Below are 20,171 nucleotides of genomic sequence, written 5' to 3' on the forward strand. Positions count from 1 at the left end.
TGTACTGGACAGCACAAGGAATATAGTCAATAACATAATAACTGTATGGTGACAGATGGTAACTACACTTACTGTGGGGATCATTTCATAATCTTGAAGATAGATAATCACTATGTACACCTGAAACTAACAGGATATTGTATGTCAATTATACTGCAATTTAAAAAGTTTTATTGTGTATTACGGAACAAAGCACATTAAACACAGCTTTTCAAATTCCCCTCTCCTCCCCAGTTTGACATATTGGAGTTCTTATTCATGGATCATCTAATCTGTCAAGGGCCTTCCTGCTCTAATTTTTCTTGATCGATGACCCATAAACGTTGCTAAGTCCCAAGGCCAATTTTTTCAAGACTCTCAGACAGAATTTGTACCTCCAGACAGCCTCACAGCCTGCTATTCCTCCTATTTCATCATGCAAGACAGATTCGACCACGCTAAAGGAGTGTGCAGTCCCATGGAGCTGGTCAGAGGCATCACAGCGGCTTGCACCTGAGCATGAAGCATCACACTCCAGGTTGTGTGTGGCTGCTGGAGAGCCGGTTCAGCGCATTATTACTCCCCAGTCACCCACGTCACTAGAGCCAGTTCTCCGAAGGCCGTTCTGGCTTCCCTCTGCACAAATCACCTTCTATTTCCTCCACAGACTTGTCTCTACCTCTGTCTTTTCAGACAGACTGAGAATGCATGAACCGTGAGCCGTAATAAACACTCTTACTGCTACGGCTCCAGTCTTTGCTGCAGCATTATTTCTTGAATGGTTGCCTTGTTCCTCTATACTTTCCTACATGTTTATGTACATAATAAACAAGATGGCAGAAGAGGGAAAGGGGGTGGGGGATGGGCGGAATGGGTGAAGAGAAAAGAGCATAAGGAATACAATATTATAATAGCCATGTGATGGGGGTGGGGGGTGCAGATGGTAGCTAAACTTGCGGTGAATGTAGCATAATGTAGAAACTTGTCAAATCACTAAATTACACACCTGAAACTAATGTAACATTGTGTGTCAGCTATACTCTAAATAAATAAGATTGCAGAGACTGTAGCTTTCATTGGCTTTATAGCTAGTACATTACCATATACTGCACGTATCTTGTAAAATGTGTGCTTTTCTGAAAGTCAAGTCCTGCTAAAAAGAGAGACTTTAAAGACACCTCGCCATTCCATTTCTCTCTGTATTTTTGGGACACTTTATCTTAACAGTGAATATTAACAACAAGTACAACCTGGTACTCCTGATGTCTGTAGTCCAAACACCCTTCTTTCTAGAATCAAGATAATAATGAAAATAATAATAGCTACCATGTGCTCGTCTTATTCTAAATGTCATGTTGCGCAATTAAGTTCTAAGTCCTCTTAAACAGAGGAACTGAATAACTTGCCTGATGTCACATGACTAGGGACTCGCCCAATGTCAGAAGAAGAAACAGAGCAACCAAGTAACTTGCCCAATGTCACAGTTATGTTCTTCACCTATACATTATCCTAATGCCCTAATTTATTTTATTATTATTAAGTCTATTTATTTATTTTGAGAGAGAGTGAGCAAATCCCAAGCAGGCTCTGCACTGTCAGCATGGAGCCTGATGTGGGGCTTGAACTTATAAACCTTGAGATCATGATTTGAGCTGAAATCAAGAGTTGGAGGCTTAACTGACTGAGCCATCCAGGCACCACCACCCCGCCATGCCCTAACTTAAAATAAAACTCTCTAATGTTTATTTATTTGAGAGAGAGCGAGCAAACAAGAGACGGGCAGAGAGAGAGGGAGACACAGAATCTGAAGCAGGCTCCAGGCTCTGAGTTGTCAGCACAGAGCCCGACACGGGGCTCAAATCCAAGAACTGTGAAATCATGAGCTGGGCTGAAGTCAGACGCTTAACTGACTGAGCCTCCCAGATACTCCTAAAACAAAACTCTTTAGCTAAAGTTTTACATGAAATATATACATCTGGGCAGAAGGGAGAGGGGTATAATGAAAAAAAAAATACTGAAAAATGATCTAATTAGTATCCCTGGCTTTTTCCTAAACATCCATCACAGGATTATTGACATGTCTTGATTACAATGTCACTCTGAAAAACTAAAATCAGTTAGGAAACTGATGTTTTAACTCCAACAGTCTTATTAAACTTGTAAAATACATAGAAAACACTGAAAATTAATGGTAATTGTATCACATAAAAACAAAACCCTGGAACTGAAACTTAAGAAAAAGATCGTAATGTAGTCCAGCAAACGTTTCCTCTGTCTCCCAGCCATTGGGCCATCTGGATAAACTGAATTACTTCAACGTTCTGAATTCACCACTCATAACAGATGCTAATATAACTGGGAGAAATGTACAGAAAGAAGGCCTGCCTCCTTCTCTGATGCTGACTTACAGAACAGCTAAAGTACAGTTACATAGAAGAAATAGCCAGCATCATACTGTACTATGTGATGTTCTATAGAGCAGGATATTTTGTGTGTGTGTGTGTGTGTGTGTGTGTGTACAGGAAAGGGATGTTCACGTACATGACTAGTTTAAAACTGTGGGTGGGAGGTTAGAATGGAAGAGAGCCAAAGCATAAGAGACTCTTAAAAACTGAGAACAAACTGAGGGTTGATGGGGGGGAGGGAGGGAGGGCAAGGTGGGTGATGGGTATTGAGGAGGGCACCTTTTGGGATGAGCACTGGGTGTTGTATGGAAACCAATTTGACAATAAATTTCATATACTGAAAAAAATAAATAAAACTGTGGGTGGGATATAGGGGTATTAATAAGGCGTATTCTTTCAGGAAATAGCTGAGTAAACATTGTATTTAACACACTTCGCCTAAGAAGTACATGCCTCTTAATGCAGAAGACATTCTAGTTAATGGCCTTTTATCTATTTTAGGGAATCTCTCCAACCCTCCCCCCCCTAAAAAAATGCCAAATGTTTATGAGACAACCCATTTGGGTAATAATCCCTCCTCCAAGTTCATGTATCTGTAATAAATTGGGGCAAGCTGGAACCAAATGTCTTAATATAATTGACTTATCTCACCTACCAAGAAGCAATGACTATGTGGGTAATTGCTTAGGGGCACAGATCTTAAAAGTATATAATGAAAATAAAATTTTAAAATATTTACTGGTCTTACATTTCAAGACCACGGTCATACCTATAAAATTGTGTCTATACGTTGATGTGCCAAATGCTGTTTTCTCTCACTCAGAATTGGTATGTGGGTAATACATTTTTATTTATAGAATTTGAAAGTTAATAGATCTTTTATATAAATGGCCGGGTTTTAATTTTGTTGTTGTTTAAAAATTTTTAAGTGGGTTGAATGCAAATGCCTTATAAATTACCTAATGAATTTCTGATATGAAATGTTGTAACAAATTTAAATGTTACAGAGAAATTCTGTTAAGAAAAAAAAAAACTCATGTCTTGTGATTTTCACTGAAACTAGGGCATTTATTTAAATGTAAAAAATGTGTCAATATGAGTAATTAAACACAGCAACAGAAATATGATTATATATTCCACAGGAAAAATTCCAGAGCAAAATATTAGATCAAAAGAAGGAAACTCATTGAATTAACATGAGAACAACTTTAAAGAAAAAAAATGAAGAAAGCTCAGATCATTAAAAGTGATACACCTAGCTGGTTTCTTGATACAGATGTCATTGAGGGCTAGAGAAAACACAGAATACACTATTTTGATCCTCAGAGAGCAGTCAGGAACAGAACAGTCTAGGACTTCAGCTACCATATCCCAGCATGGGTTCTAGAAAAAGGAGTGTGTAACAATAGCAGCTTGAGTTTTTATTACATTCTAGGTACTATTCTAAGTACTTTCACATCTAGTAACTTAATTACTGCATACTGCAGATGCTATCAGCAACCCGATTTTACAGATGAGGAAACTGAGGTACAGAGGAGATAACTGTAAGCCAACCTCAGAACCAGGAAGTGGCAGAACCAGGACTCAAATCCAGGCAATCTCCCTCCAGGATCCGTGTTGTTAGCACTGCAGTCTACACTGAGCAGCGAGGACTAGGAAGCTAGCACTGGAGGACTGTGTAAAGGCATCAAGGGCAATATTCTCTTTCTGTAAATTAAGGCTCAATCACAGTGGTCTGTAGAAGTGTTCCTTGCCTCCCAACTGCTTGCTTCTTTCACAACGTTCCTTATCACCTTTACAATCACCTGAAAACTAACTTGGATCACACTGACAAGGATAGTTTAAAGCTTACAAATTTGCTTCGACTCTCTGGTCAGGGCGCCATTACAGGTTTACAACAAACAAATATGTTTGTTTAGTTCTTGAACACCCCTCTGTTATTATTAGCAGATACCTCTATAGCAGTAACATCATAAAGCAGTATTCTCCTATGAAATTTTTTGCTGATGCACTCAGAGAATGAAACACTATGAAAGGCGGACACCATGATGCAAAGGGATAAGCAGTTTCAACAAGTCAAACTCCATACTACTAACTAGCAGAGGACTGTACTGAAAAGAATTCCTTTGGGACTATTTTGGATTAGCAACTTAAATGTTAGAATAATAGCTGCTGAATCTAGTGAATATTAAAGTTCCTTCAAACACTGAGAGGCTATGATTTTTTGTGTGTGAAAACAAAATTTCTGGTGCTTTAGCTGATGCACCTAAGTATACTATGGGAAGATGTGCCATGACACTACTAAACATTAGGATATGTTCCCACTACGTGGAAAAATAGCAAGTGACTATTTCTTAGATGATGACGGGCAGGCCACTTTGTTAAGGTGGGGGAAGAATTCCCAGAAATACCAATCATGAATACTAGTTCTAGGACACATAACCAGCTCACCATCAGGAAACACTGGGTTTCCTTTCATAGGCGCACAGCGACCTCTACTGGTATAAATGTAGAACCCCCAAATGCAATCTTCTCCGTAAGTGAATTTTCAGAGGAACGAAGAATATCTAAAATATGGATTATATAAAATAAGATAAAAACAGAGATGGAGGCAAACCATAAGAAACTATTAGATACAGAGAACTGAGGGTTGCTGGAAAGGAGGTGGGTGGGGGGATGGGCTAAATGGGTGATGGGCATTAAGGGCAGCACTTGTTGGGATGAGCACTGGCTCTTATATGTAAGTGATGAATCACTAAATTCTACTCCTGAAACCAAAAGTACACTATATGTTAACTAATTTGAATTTAAGTGAAAAAAATCTATTCTCTTGGAACCTTTAAAAAATCTTTTTTAATGTTTACTTTATTTTTGAGAGGCAGAGACAGGGCGTGAGTGGGGGAAGGGCAGAGAAAGAGGGGGACACAGAATCTGAAGCAGCCTCCAGGCTGAGCTGTCAGCACAGAGCCGACATGGGGCTTGAACCTATGAACTGAGCAGAGGTGGGACGGTTGACCGACTGAGTCACCCAGGTGCCCCATCTTTAAAAAATCTTTAACTGAAAAAAATTCCTTCCTCTACTAGTATTAAATATTCCAATTAAAATAGTCCACATATATAATATCATAGGATGGAAAGAACTTTAACAAAAAGAATGAAAAGAACTGGAAGGACTTTCATTTAAAAAATTAATCCTGCTGGTAATAGCAAGAATAAAGTATCATGGTATCAAAGCTGTTCTAAAAATAAAAAAAAAAAAAATCTTTTTGGAAATACTTCTAATATATATGCATGAAAGATTACCGAAGGTACCAATTGTAAAACAATAATTATATATTTAAAATTCTCAAATGCTTTGAAACTTTCAGTTGTCAAATATTATATGGCCCATTTTCTCATGAATATTTTGCTTTCTCGTTTTCAAAATAAGATGTAAAGCTGTGGTTGTTTTCCTTTTAAGTCTCAAAGGTTATCAGAAATAAAATTAATTGTAATAGGTTTATTAAGTTTATTAAATTTTCAATGGGTGAATTTTACCTACATGTGAAAAAATGTCAAATAATACTTGACCTCAAAGACAGCCCTCACATTATATATAATGCCTTATTACACAACAGACATGCACCTACAAGTATGACTGAAATAATGTACATGAGTTCAAAGGAAAGCATGAGTTTTAAAAAGCTAACAGGAATATTTCTGATTCTTGTAGGCTGAAATAATTTCTTTGAAATTTCATTTCCATAACTTTCCACTGCAGAAAATGAAGAGCTCAAAATGATACCTTTGTTTTTAAAAAAATTTTTTTAATGTTTATTTTTTTTGAGAGAGAGAGAGACAGAGAGAAAGACAGAGTGTGAGCGGGAGAGGGGCAGAGAGAGGGAGACACAGACTCCAAAGCAGGCTCCGGGCTTTGAGCTCTGAGCACAGAGCCCAACATGGGGCTTGAACCCACGAACGGTGAGATCATGACCTGAGCCGAAGTCGGACGCTCAACCAACTGAGCCACCCAGGCGCCCCTTGAAATGATACTTTTAACTGATGAATAATCAAGCCAAATTTTATTCCAACTGTGGGGAAATAAAGCCTCTCTCATCTTGCTCATATTCTTTTTTTTTTTCAACAAGCATAAGAAAAACAGCTGAGGATTAGTGAGTTAGCTGGGTTTTGCACAGAATATACACACAGATTAAATGTAGAGTTCAAGAAATATTTTACTGCTTAAGTAAGAGTAATGGATTAGAAAAAATGAAGACGTTTCTATTTAACTTTGAAAAACTAGGATTTAAAGTTTCTATATTTCCTTTTCACCATTTCCATTTATTAATTTATCAGTCAATATTCGTGGCACGACATGTAAGCACCGCCAGGAACAAACAGGTAAATAAGGCACTATCCTCGCTTCTGAGGAATTAACAGCTAATATGGAAAATCGGATTGCTATTCAAATAATTAAACACTTGCTTTATTATTTTTTTAATGATTTTTTTTTTTTTAATTTATGTTGAGAGAGAGAATCCCAAGCAGGATCCACACTGTCGGCGCAAGCCTGATGTGGGGCTTGATCCCCCGACCCTGGGATCAGGACCTGAGCCAAAATCAAGAGTCAGATGCTTAACCAACAAAGCCACCCAGGTGCTCCAAGAATAAATTTTAAATAGCTTATCTTTAATATGCAGATTTTCACTAAAAAGCTATCTAAGATTTCTTCACAACTCCCTACCCTCACCCCCCACAGCAACACCTGTAGCCACTTTTTGGACCAAGGCCTATCTATACTAACCCTTGTTAAAGCAATTTACCACCACATAACCCTCCTCCTATTCAACCAATCATATCAACAAAATATGCCCCAGAATCACATGCCGAAGGTACACACAGCTTTTAGCAAGAAAAGACAAAGTGAAAACCCATCAAGTCTATCACAGTCCTGCCTGAATGCTTCATACTCTCTCCTCTCAGCCTGCAGGAGGAGGCTTCACTCACAGCAGGATAACCTGACATTACAAAAGCAATTTTCTGAAAAACAGCTCTCATTCCCTGAAAGAATGAATGGCTTTTAAAATTATAAAGATTAAGTCAAGAAATTCTAGGTAAATACTGAAACCTCTAAAATAACATGTCCAAAAAAGCAATAACATCTGCCAAGACTGAGTATGAGAGAGAGAAACAGGAAACAAATGAAATATGCCTCAGTAGATTAGTTAACTAAATTATGGTTAACTAAACACTGCAATATTATGCAAGCATGAAAAACAATGATATGATTATATGCACTGGAAATCTCTAGAAAGGTCCATGGGAAAACAGTGGTTGCCTCTGCAGAAGAAGAACAGGCTGGCTGGCTAATTTTGAATTCTTTACTTTTACAACCTTTGGTGTTTGTTGAATTTTTCATGATGAACACGTATTATTTAAAAGGAGAAAAATAATCATGAAATAAATAACTATCTTGAATGACAACAAACAAACAAACAAACAGCTGCTCTATGAGGAGCAGTAAGAAAACAGGGGAATTACTAAGTCAGTGTGGAAGTTTTTCACAACAAAAAAATAAACAGGGGCACCTGGCTGGCTCAGTGGGTAGAGTGAGCAACCCTTGATCTCGGGGTTATGAGTTTGAGTCCCACGTTGGGCGTGATTACTTAAAAATAAAGTCTTTAAAAAAAATAAATAAGTACCTTTGGAGTACCTATTTCTTTTTCTTCTTTTTTGGCCAAATGCATATTTTGATAAACTCATTTGTCAAAATAAACTAAATCAATTTTAAAAAAATAAACAATGACTGAATTGGGTTAAGTGCCAGTACTCCTAAAAGGAAATAAACGTTCACACAAGAGTTCTACAGTGTGGGAGTGTTACGTTTTTATAAAATATTTTCTATCTCCACAGTTTTCCTCACAAATTGTCCTGTTTGCTTTGCTCCAAATGTTAACACTCCAAGAATTAACTCTGAGCAACACTCTGTTCTCCTTCCCCTGTGGAAGCTTCTGTTACACACATCTCAAAAGCATAAACGAAGTGATAACACAGGATGAACAATTTGTACAAGTCCTCAAGACACTCGGATAACAAATTCTGTGCTCAGGACAGAATGCTACACGGGGACCAAGAACACGGTAAAAACAGTTTTGAAAACAACCTCAATTCAAAAACACCAACACTGCTTTTAAAAGTGGATTAAGTTTTGGGGCTCAGTTGTTTAAGTGTCCGACTTCAGCTCAGGTCATGATCTCACAGTTCGTGAGTTCGAGCCCCACGTTGGGTTCTGTGCTGACAGCTCGGAGCCGGGAGCCTGCTCTGAGTTCTGTCTGTCTCTGCTCCTCCCCCACTCTCATTCTGTGTCTCTCTCTCAAAAATGAATAAACATTAAAAATAATTTTTTTAAGTGAATCAAGTTTTAAGGATCCACAATGCTATAACTGGCATTCTGGCAGATATTTTTTTTTTTCCCTGTAATCTCTGCACCCAATGTGGGGCCTGAACTCATGACCCCGAGTCAAGATTCGTATGCTCTACCAACTGAGTCAGCCAGGTGCCCTTACTTTTCTTTTTTACATTTTTAAAGAATTATAGGAAAAACAAAACAAAACAAAACACCCAAACAGTAAAAGCAACTATATGATCTGAGATTCCACAGTATAAAATTTCAATTTAGTAACTAGTATAGGTAGAGATCAACTGGAACAGAGCAATCGGGGGAGAAAACAAAGGCAGGGTGGAGTTGTGGCTGAAAACTACTTAATGCTCACTTGTCTGAAGGGTGAAGACAGAGGGTGAAGGAGGTCAGAGGTGGAAGCTGAGGAATTCAATTTGGACCTGCGAACTGATCGTTTATTACTCATGCATTTCAGTTAGGGGTAGATTTTGCTCGGTATAAAAATGTGTGTTGTAGAAAGTGACAGTGCATGGGGTGGGATGGTTAACTTTAAATATCTGAAAGGTGCGAAGGATAGATGAATTTTAAAATGGACAGAGGAAGGCAGAAAAGACAGCAAGGAAAAAGTAAACACTTATTTCACAATTTCACCTGAGGCTGACAACGTATTTTCAGATTCAGTCTGTGTTCCCAAAGCACCTGTGTGTGTGTATACTCCTTATAAATTATATAGAAATCTACACATGTAAAGAAACCAAAAACAAGCCTTTCACTGAGTCCCGACTGACCTTAGAAAATATTTAATCTTATCAGCAGTGAGAATAATTTTACAACGCAGATGTTTTTGTGGCTGTTAATTATTATGAAGTCCATTCACTTGTCCATTTTCAAAGATGTATCATTAGGAGACCGAAACAGTAACATTCCGCATCTTCATCAAATGATTAGTAAAGCTGATGATGAAATGAGGACTCTACCCCTCATGACTATCCATCAGAATTAAAATCCTGCACCTATGAAATCATCTAGCAATGGCAAAATCCTACTGGAGATTGCCAAATGAGATGAATGTTAATAACTCTCTCCAAACTAAGTCCTTCAAAATTACATTTTTTGAAAAACTTTAAAGGAAAACTTACAGTATATCCCAAAGGGGATACATCTAGAACTACATAAGTAGTAAAATGAATTGACAATCCTGAAGGCCTGAGGATTGTCCTTTGAAAGAGTTACAAATGTTTTATATGCAGCTAAAAGCTTTCACATTACTAAGTCCAAATTTAAATGGTGACATCTTTTCGGAGTTTCACAGCAGAGACTGCAGATCCTCTATTTTAATAACTAAAAGCACAGTGCAACGTTGTAGTAGATGGGAAATGATCTTTGGAGAACTATCTAGAAAAACTGAGTATTACTTTTCGCTATGGCTAATGGCTTTTTTACTCTGTAGTTATGCTGTGTTATGAGCATTTTATTTTTGACAATTATCAAAATTTCAAAATCTTTCTTTCTACTTGGAAACTTACTAGTTAGGCTTTTTATGGAGAGACTAACACCCACCTTGATGGAATCTAGTTAGCTACTTAATTCCTCATTTAAATAAACAACTAAGTTGCAAACCAAAAGGCTCTACAGTCCACATCAAACTAACTATACTATATAGTTACATGAATAATGAATCTGTATTATGATGGAGTCTTAAAAACAGGACTACAAAATTCTTTGCCTTTAAGAAAAAAACATGTGTTTTGGGGTGCCTGGGTGGCTTAGTTGGTAAGCGCCTGACTCTTGATTCTGGTTCGTGAGACAGAAAGGTCCCACGATAGGCTCTGCACTGACAGTGTGGAGCGTGCTTGGGATACTGTGTCTCCCTCACTCTCTGTCCCTCCCTTGCTCACTCTCTCTCTCAAGAATAAATAAATTTAATTAAAAAAAAACTATGTCTTTAGGTTAATAGAAAACAATCCAAATTAAAAACTACATATACAGAAAAAAAAAGGTTAAAATCAGAAAAAAATCTGCCTTGTTAAGTGCTTTTCTTAGGAAAGAAGACAGAATGCACATTTGCGTCTTAGGTAGAGAACTAATCCACCCAAAATGCAAAGTGCATTATTGCTGCTTATAAGTATCTTCTAAAACAAATACAACTCTTAGGTTTTATAGGTTGGTTAGAAGATGGATAAACAAATTGCTTCCTTCCTATTGTGGCTCTTCTCATATTACAAACAAGAGGTTCTAGTTTCAGTTATAATTATCAGCATGGGCACATTAGACAGGGATATTTCAGTTTCAATGTTAACCAGGAAACGAGAATGAAAAGTAGCACGCTGTATCTTACAGTCATGGGGAATAAATATTTCTGGGTTCCATTCTTTACTCCACCTATCAGGAATATAAAGAAATCCATTTATCTGTTAAGTATTTAATTTGCTTATCAGTCAAGTAACAAAATGGTAATATTAACCAAAGGTCAATAAAGCTAAAGGGGAGCCAGGTGCAATAATAAAAAGGGAAACTCCAAGATCAAGTGTTTCTACCCAGCAATAAGTAAATTATACATAATAATATCCCTCTCATCGCCCCAAAACAGGCTACTTTCACTTGTCCAGCTTCTGAGTGTTCTAGAATTCCTATTTCAACTTTTTTTTTTTTTTAAAGCTTAGCTGCTAGAATTTAAAAATACCGGTTCAATGATCATTATAACACACTCTAAGGACAAGCCTAATAATTACAGGAATTTGAAAGGAGTAGCCCAACAGCAAAACAGGAATCCTTCAACTCCAGACACTGGTAATGTTGACATTATTATAGAAACGGAATTTGGGGCGCCTGCCTGGGTGGCTCAGTCAGTTAAGCGTCTGACTTCGGCTGAGGTCATGATTTCACGGTTCGTGATCTGGCTCTGCGCTTCACAGCTCGATCCATATCCTCTGTCCCCATCGCTCTCAGCCCCTCCCCCACTCATGCTTTCTCTCCCTCAAAAATAAACATTGAAAAAAAAAAGACATTTGATTTAATGAGATTTGACAGATTAAACACAACACAGGATGGGCTGCTTATGCAGTGTTAATGCCTTAAGGGGGGAACTGTTGACTTTACTAGGCATCAAGAAGTCGATTGCACTGTAAGAAAAAGGGCCACACTGGGCCCCAAAACATCAGACTACGTAATGTACGTTTGGTTTCCACCTGAGAATAAGATGCCATCTATAAGATGGTCTTCTGGGAAACATCCCACTAGGAAAAGACCTAATATACAGAAAATGGCATCTAAGAAGGCCACTTGCTAGAATAATTTCATAGAAAATTACAAATGCCTCAATCAGTGGTTCTCAAACTTTAGTATGGGTAATAAGTGACCCGACTTCTGGTTAAAGATGCACGTTTCCTCACCTCACAAAGCTTTTAGCTTTGCTCAGTCTTGGGAAGGGCTCAGTCTGCATTGTAAACAAACCTTTTGGGTATTCTAATTCAGGCTACCCTTGGCCCACACTTTGAGAAACACTTAATCTCACAAAGTGAGATACCCTTATAGGTGGTCCGTCCCGTAGCGTGATTCCACGGGGCGGGGGTGCGCCCTTTCCGTAAGGTTGGATTCCCTGCCATTTCATCATTAACCCCTAATGAGAATCTGACAAGAATAGCTTTGCTTACAAAAATCACTTATTAAAGTGAGTTTGAAAAGAAAAAAGATTATATCTAAAATCACTAACTGAAGGAATAACAACTAATTGTCTAGCACCTATTATGAGGATGGGGGCACTAAAGAGAGACATGAGAAGAAAAAGTGGAAAAAAAAAAAAAGGCAAAAGGAAGGTAACAACTTACTTAGAACAATTCTGCCTAGGACCAGTCTTACGTGTCACAGAAAAGCGTATGCTACCCACAAGGGTACTCTGAGCAACCCCATTAGTCTCTCCACTCACACTCTCCTATCCTACATAAAACCACCAGATTAATCTCTCCTGGAACACCAAATCATCAAATTAGTGGCTCCCTCACGGCCTGACGAAATGTGAACTTCTCAGCTCCTGATGCTTAAGAGTCTGTGTAATCCAGTGTCAAACTAACCAATCAAACCACATGTCACCTTATTCCTAACGTGACCTTGCCAGCTCCAGCCAGCTGGGTCTTATCATGGTTGACTCGTAGGCTTATACCTTTAACCCAGTTGGGTCAATACTCCTGCCTGGAATACCTCTCACTCCTTCTTCATCTTAAGGCAGTCCTTCAAGGACTATCCCAAATATCATTTCCACCGTAAGTGCAGTCACCACTTTGATTATCTGTAGCATTTCATTCACATCTTCACCAAATACTGACGCAGTGGACCACACTCTGCCTTGTGTTTTACTACACTGCTCTTTATCGTATTCCACACCCTCCCTCCCCTCAATGACTTTCCAAGTTCCTTGAAGGCAATAACACTGAGAAAATTTCTTGCTATCTCCATCCCAACCTAGACTCACACTCAAAGCAAATGCTAGTCCTGTTGAAGTAGCTTGATAACAGCTACCACAATTTATGTTATTTATTAACAAATTCTATCCCAATGAGGACCTGTAAGTCAACTTATCGAACAAATATCTGAGTAAACATTTTACTTTTAATTTTTTTAATGTTTATTTATTTTTGAGAGAGAGAGAGAAAGACAGAGCGCAAGTGGGGGAGGGGGAGAGAGAGAGGGAGACACAGAATCCGAAGCAGCCTCCAGGCTTTGAGCTGTCAGCACAGAGCCTGACGCAGGCTCGAACCCACGAACTGTGAAATCATGACCTGAGCTGAAGTAGACTGTTGAACCAACTGAGCCACCCAGGCACCAGAGTAAACATTTTGCATTAATGCATCAAGTGCTATTACCAGGCACTAGGGCTACAACTTAGTAAATTGTCTTTGTCCGCAACTATTTCTCATGTTAAGTCCTTGAAACTATCGATTTTTTTTTTCTGCTCCCAGCATTCATGAAGCTCTACAGTACCTCTTTATTACAGATTCGGAAACTTAGAGCTTTCTATTTGTGTGAGTTACTGACAACTGATACGGGAGCTGAAGTGAGAAGCTAACACCCCCCCCCCCCCCACACACACACCAAAATCACTGAATCTTTTATTATGCTAACATTTCGAGATAAATTTAAGGTATGGAATTTATTTCCTGTGTGCCCTATTCAGCACCTGGTATATATAAACATGAAATGTTAGCTGTTAGTGATTTCAAAGCTCCAAACTGAATATATATATATATATATAATCTGCTATCTTTAAGGATTTGAATCTGTGATTATCTTCTTCTGAATTAATGAAAACAGACAAGACTAGAGCATGGCACACAGAGACTAATTCAGAATAAACAACTCTCTTTAGACTTCACGTTTGTTTAATTATTATATTTTAAATTGTGGTAAAATATACTGACATAAAACTTACCATTTTAATGGTACTTATGTTTATATTAAGAGGACTGTTGAAATGATATTGGAATACTGACTAAAACATGGAATCCTTTCCTACAAAAATACCGCTACAGTTAACATCTGCATTTGGAAAAACAGCTTTTTTGTATCATAAGCACTGCCAGTGATAAAATAATTAAAATAAGCTATCAATGCTTACACCACTTATAAGTATTTCAGGCAGTGAAATAAAATAATATTACACTACCGGGACTTTCAGCATTGTTTTCTTAACATTCACAAATGGTTCCTAACAGCAGTAGCAGCTAATCTTTACGGAGGGCTAATTATGTGCTAGGTTTATACGCATTGTTGGTTTTCGTTTTCTTACTGAGGAACAACTCACATAGCAAAACTTTCACCTTTTTCAAGTGTATGATTCAGCAGTTTGAAGCATTTTCACAGAGCCGCACAAGCAACACCACTATCTAATTTCGGAACATTTCATCACTCGAAAAGAAACCGTGTACCCGTCAGCAGTCACCCTCCATTTCCCCCTTCCCCTCAGCCCCTGGCAAGCACTACTCTACTTTCTGTCTCTATTGATTTGCCTCCTCTGGATACTTTATATAAATAAATCATACGATATGTGGTCTTCTGTGTCTGGCTTCTTTCCCTTAGCATAGTATTTTCCAGGCCCATATCGTAACATGTATTAGTACCTCACGTTACTTCTTTAAAAGTAATCTCTGCGCTCAACGTGGAGCTTAAATTTACAACCCTGAGATCAAGAGTTCCCTGCTCTGCTGATTGAGCCAGCCAGGCGCCCCAGTAGCTGTGTTACTTTTTAAGACCCCAAAGCAAATACTTGAGTTAGCTGTAATGATTGGCCATTTATATTTAAAAAAACCCTGAGCCTAACAGATGAAATAAGTGCCCTCTCTGAGTCACTTTGATCAAATTTATTTATTGCATTCCTATGAAGACGCACAAACTATAAATGCTAGGTGAATTATAGGCACACATTATATGAAGGAAAGATTAAAAAAAAAATACTGCTACCTAGGTCCATCACCGTAAGTGAAAGGCATGATCTAAGTTTTTTCTTGTGTGAAAATATAGCCAATGATCTCTACGGTGCTTTCAAACTCTAAATACAAGTTGTTTTTAAAAACTTGAGAGGATTATTCCCTTTCTATTCAACTCTGATCTGATCCCCAATCTTTAAGAATAATTATTATCTTATAGAGAATATGCCTTCAAATCATAAGCATGTAGTAAAAATCAGACAGGACATCTGATTTCTTTTTATTGCAAGAAGCCAGAAAATAAATAATGTCATTTTAAGGGCTACAGAATTTTTTTTAAAAAAAAGGTCTGTCTGGGGGGATCCTGATAGGCACACAGGAGGATACTCGGGGGAAGAACAGTCAGGTTCTTGGCAAATTGATCTGGAATGTTAAGTATAACTGAACACTTCCACTCACTGTAAATTGGCCAACAGCAACAGTGTGTAGAGAAGCTTTTTGGTCTTTTTACTTTTGCGGATTCATTCAAAGTTATCTGTCAGCACGTGTGTTTGTGTTTCCGCCCTCAGTAACAACGCAGCTGTAAAGGGTGGCTGCAGTATGAAGCCCCCTAACAGAACAGTCTGGAAAACACCAGGCTGAGTTGTTGAGAAAAAAAAAAAAACAAACAAATGGCAAGTATAAGATACGAAAGACTGAAGAAGAAGGGATTACAGCAGTCTGTCTCATTAGACATTGTTATCTGTAATCATGAAAAACATTTTAAAGATGGCTAAAAATGTTTTAACTTTCCTGAATTTTATTTGAAAACTCAAGATGTTTTAGCAAAACTCTTCAGGTGAGAATTAAAGTACAAAATTAAAAATTTATACTTATAAGAATCAAAATTGTTCAAGCATTTTAACTTTCTTTTTTTTTTTAGTAAGCTCTATGCCCAATGGGAGGCTTGAACTCATGACCCCGAGATCAAGAGTCCCTTGTTCTGCCGACTGAGCCAACCAGGCGCCCCACATTTTAACTCTTGAATGAAAAATAACCGAAGTTAATGGGCCTTTTTTTTTTTTTAACATATATATATATATATATATATATATATAAAATTTTAAATTATGGCCATTTATCATAAAACGGCTAAGGTAAACACCCCACTTCCTGGGTCCTACACTGTCAGCAATCGCTGCTCTACATAGTGCTATGAAGTAGAACTGTTTGGAAGTGTTCCACAACTATGTCATCCAGTTTGGTAGCCACAAGCCACATGTAGCTGCTGAGCCTTCAAGTGTAGGTGGTGTGACCGAGAAAATGAACTTGTTTTAAGTAAACTCTTCTGCCCAACATGGGGCTTGAACTCACGACCTGAGATGAAGAGTCACATGCTCTTCTGACTGAGCCAGTCAGGCACCCCGCGAATTTTTAATTTTTAACAGTTAAATAGCCACATGAGCCCAAGGACTTTCTTACAGGACACTGCAGATGTTAAATGATGAGAGGCAATATCCTGTAAAAGGGCCACACCACTCACGTTCCGGAAACTTAAAAAAAAAATGGAAAGATAACTTGGGTTATATTGACATTGAGAGGGGAGTAATAAGAGAAAATAAACTTCCAAAGGCATCTAGATTTGACCTCCACGATTCTAGACAGCCTCCCTCAAATCCATGCGCGAGGGCTATGAATATAAAAAGAAAAGAAAAAAGGAAGTAAGGCAGAAGGCACAAAGCTAGAAGGAAGGATTCTCTACAGTGACACAGTAACCGCCACTGAGCAAACAGTTATTAAGCCATCAGTCTATTTTGGGTACTGCACAAAGCACCGGACGTGTATTTGCATTTAATCCTCAAAACAAGCCTTCCAGAAAGATATATTTACTTTTGTTTTATAGATAAGGATATTGAGACTTAGGGAGTTTATTTGCTGAAATACAAATGCAACTTGTAACCAAAATCTAACAACTAGTGTCCAGTGCATCCTGTATATCCTTCTGTTCCAGCTCTTAGCACATTATACTGGACTACAGTTTACTGGAGGTCTCCCATTTGGAAGGCAAGCTCCTCGAAGGCAAGGACTGTGTTCTGTCTGTCCCCTGCTATCTTTCCCATCACCTACTACCACCACCGATTTTATCTATCAAAGTACTAAATATACACATTCTTCAGTAAGTATTTGCTGAATTTTCTGTCAATTTGTTTGTCCATTATTCCGATGATACACCCATGTGGTAACACGCTTTCTCCAACTTTCACCCCTCGAGCATTTATATTTAGAGTTTCAGCATTTAAAATATTTAAACTTCTTTGGGGCACCCGGCTGGTTCGGTTCGTAAAGGCCTGCAACTCTCGATCTCGGGGCTGTGAATTTAAGCCCCATGTTGGGCACAGAGATTACTTAAAAAATAAAAAATGTAAATAAATAAATAAATACACTTCTTTAAACTGTTTCAAAGAATTTGACAAGAGACTTGGAACTTTAAATGTCTGATCAAAACATTTAACTTTGAGCTGTCATTTTTTTTCACACCCATTAACCAAAAAAATCAGATTTCTTGTATCTTTGGAAATTATGTTATAGAAATTTTAATGGTACAGTTGAAACCCTACATATTTAATACACAAAAGCTGTGCCATATAACAGCACTCACCATTATATGCTCATCTTAAAAGCACGGCTGGGTTATACTTCTATAGTAACTTTTCAATAACAAAGCCTTGACAGTTTCCAATTTCTACACCTCATTTTTCAATGACTTTTAAACCTTTCAAATAGTTTATTAAATTATATCCACTCCATATGGGCACAATGCCAGTATCTCCTGGTAAAGTGGGACCTCTGCCTCCAAATCAGAAAGGACTAAAAGAAGTCTATGCATTTGTCTCCTTAATCCAAATTCACAGTGCCTATAACGAGATTTAACGAAATTCCATTTTCAGACAGAATGAGAAATACACTCAAAGCTCCTGTTACAAACATTATCAGAGGTGGTGTCAAAACTCTTACATCGACCAAGAAGAAGCACTTCTAGTTAAAAAACGATCTCCCTTCCTTGTCAGAAATAAGTATCCCGCAGGGCTTCTGCTAACTGCTGTTTTATGAGAAATATAATTATGAAAGGACGTATTCTAATCTTCACAAACATCAAAAATATTGCGTGTATTCCAACTGAACATATTGAAAACCCACATTTGTTAGGGGAAAGAGAAATGAACTAGAACCCTGTTTCTCAAATTTTATCATTCCTACAAATCACCAGAGGAGCTTTTAAAAATGCAGATCCTAGGGTGCCTGGGTGGCTCAGACGGTTGAGTGTTGACTCTTGATTATGGCTCAGGTCATGAGCCGTGGGTCGTGGGACTGAGCCCTGCATCAGGTGCCACGTTGAGCGTAAAACCTGCTTAAGATTCTCTCTTTCTCCCTCTGTCCCTCTCCCCGACTCATACTCTAAATTAAAAACAAAAACAAAAACAAAAACAAAAACAAAAAAATGCAGATCCTGATTCAGTACATCTGAGATGGAGCCTGAGACTCTGAGTTTCTAACAAGCTTCCAAGTGTGAACTTGTTTGTAGTCTAAAGGCTTTATGTTGCTAAGAACAAATTTTTCCAGATCTCTGATTTTTTTTTTTTTTGGCTCTTCTAATTTCTTTTAATAATTATTCTTTCAAAAAATTAAAAATTCTTTTAAAAAAATTTTAATGTTTATTTATTTTTGAGAGAGACAGAGTGCGAGCAAGGGAGGGAGACACAGATTCTGAAGCAGGCTCCAAGCTCTGAGCTGTCAGCACAGAGCCCGACATGGGGCTTGAACCTACAAATCGTGAGATCATGACCTGACCTGAAGTCAGACGTTTAACCGACTGAGCCACCCAGGCACCCCAAATTATAAATTCTTTCAAGAAATTTTTACTAAATGTGTATTGATTCAGACACTTCACCAGGAGCACAAGTAAGATCTGATCTCAGCCTCTGAAGAGCAGACATGTCAACAAGTAATTGCACCATAACCACAAAGTTCTAATAATAAAGACATGCAGCATGAATGGCTACTTTTCCAGGGGAAAGGAGAAAAGGCTAAAGATGCCACTCTTGCCCTCAGTCCTGAAGATAAACAGGAGTCTGCACAGTAGAGAAGGGGAGGATCCCACTGCAGGCATAAGAAACTTCAAGACAAGCAGTCAAACACTCTGGAGGAGCTGCAAATTGTATCAAATCGATGAAACACAATGTTTATGGTAGAGACCAGATAAGGGCACGAGGGAAAGGTAAACAGATCATGGAGTCCAGCATGGCCGTGATGACTTTAAAAAGAACAATTTCAGTGGATTGGTGAGGTCAAAAGCAGACTACAGTGCACGGAGGAGTAGAAGGAACAAGAAATGGAAACAAATGAAACACCCTTTCCAAAGATCTTCCTGTAAAGAAATATGGAGGCCAGAAACCAGAAAAGAAGAAAAGGTCAAGGGCACACTTACTTTGTGTGAGAGACTTAAGCACATTAATAGGAAAACTTGGGGCAAGTGAAGAGGGAAAAGTTAAAAATACAGGAGGGAGGCAAGGAGTGACACGTGCTCCTAAGACTACAGTAAGGTTTCTTAACCCCAGCACTTTTGCATTTGGAGAGAGCATTCTTTGTCATAGGGGGTGTTCTATGCATTGCAGGATATTTAACAGCATCCTTGCTCCTAATACTCACTGGACACCGACAGCATTCCCAACCTTATCCCAAATATGACAACCAAAAATGTCTCCAGACATTGCTAAATGTCACCTGGGGAAAAGAGGGCGGCAAAATCTTCCTGGTTGAGAACAAATGGTCCAGTGGCAGAGATCAGATAATTTTAAGTAAGCTTAGAGATACTGGGTGAAACAAGTGGTTCCCATCCATCAGCTGTACCACTAGAAAAGAGGAAGGTCCTCCGTTACGGGGAAAGAAGCATGTTTTGTGTTGAGTGGAAAAGTTTTGGAATCATTCGGCAGAGAATGGTAGAGGCATGTA

General features: G+C 38.3%; 1 protein-coding gene across 6 annotated transcripts in view; it reads right to left on the reverse strand.

The window, feature by feature from the left end:
* The window catches only part of SCAF8 (SR-related CTD associated factor 8), a 205,132-nt gene that overhangs the window by 78,349 nt on the left and 106,612 nt on the right, over positions 1-20,171 (reverse strand). The window lies entirely within an intron of this gene.

Source organism: Panthera pardus, unplaced genomic scaffold, assembly GCF_024362965.1.
Source record: "Panthera pardus isolate Hobbes unplaced genomic scaffold, ASM2436296v1 HiC_scaffold_17, whole genome shotgun sequence".
NCBI lineage: Eukaryota > Metazoa > Chordata > Mammalia > Carnivora > Felidae > Panthera > Panthera pardus.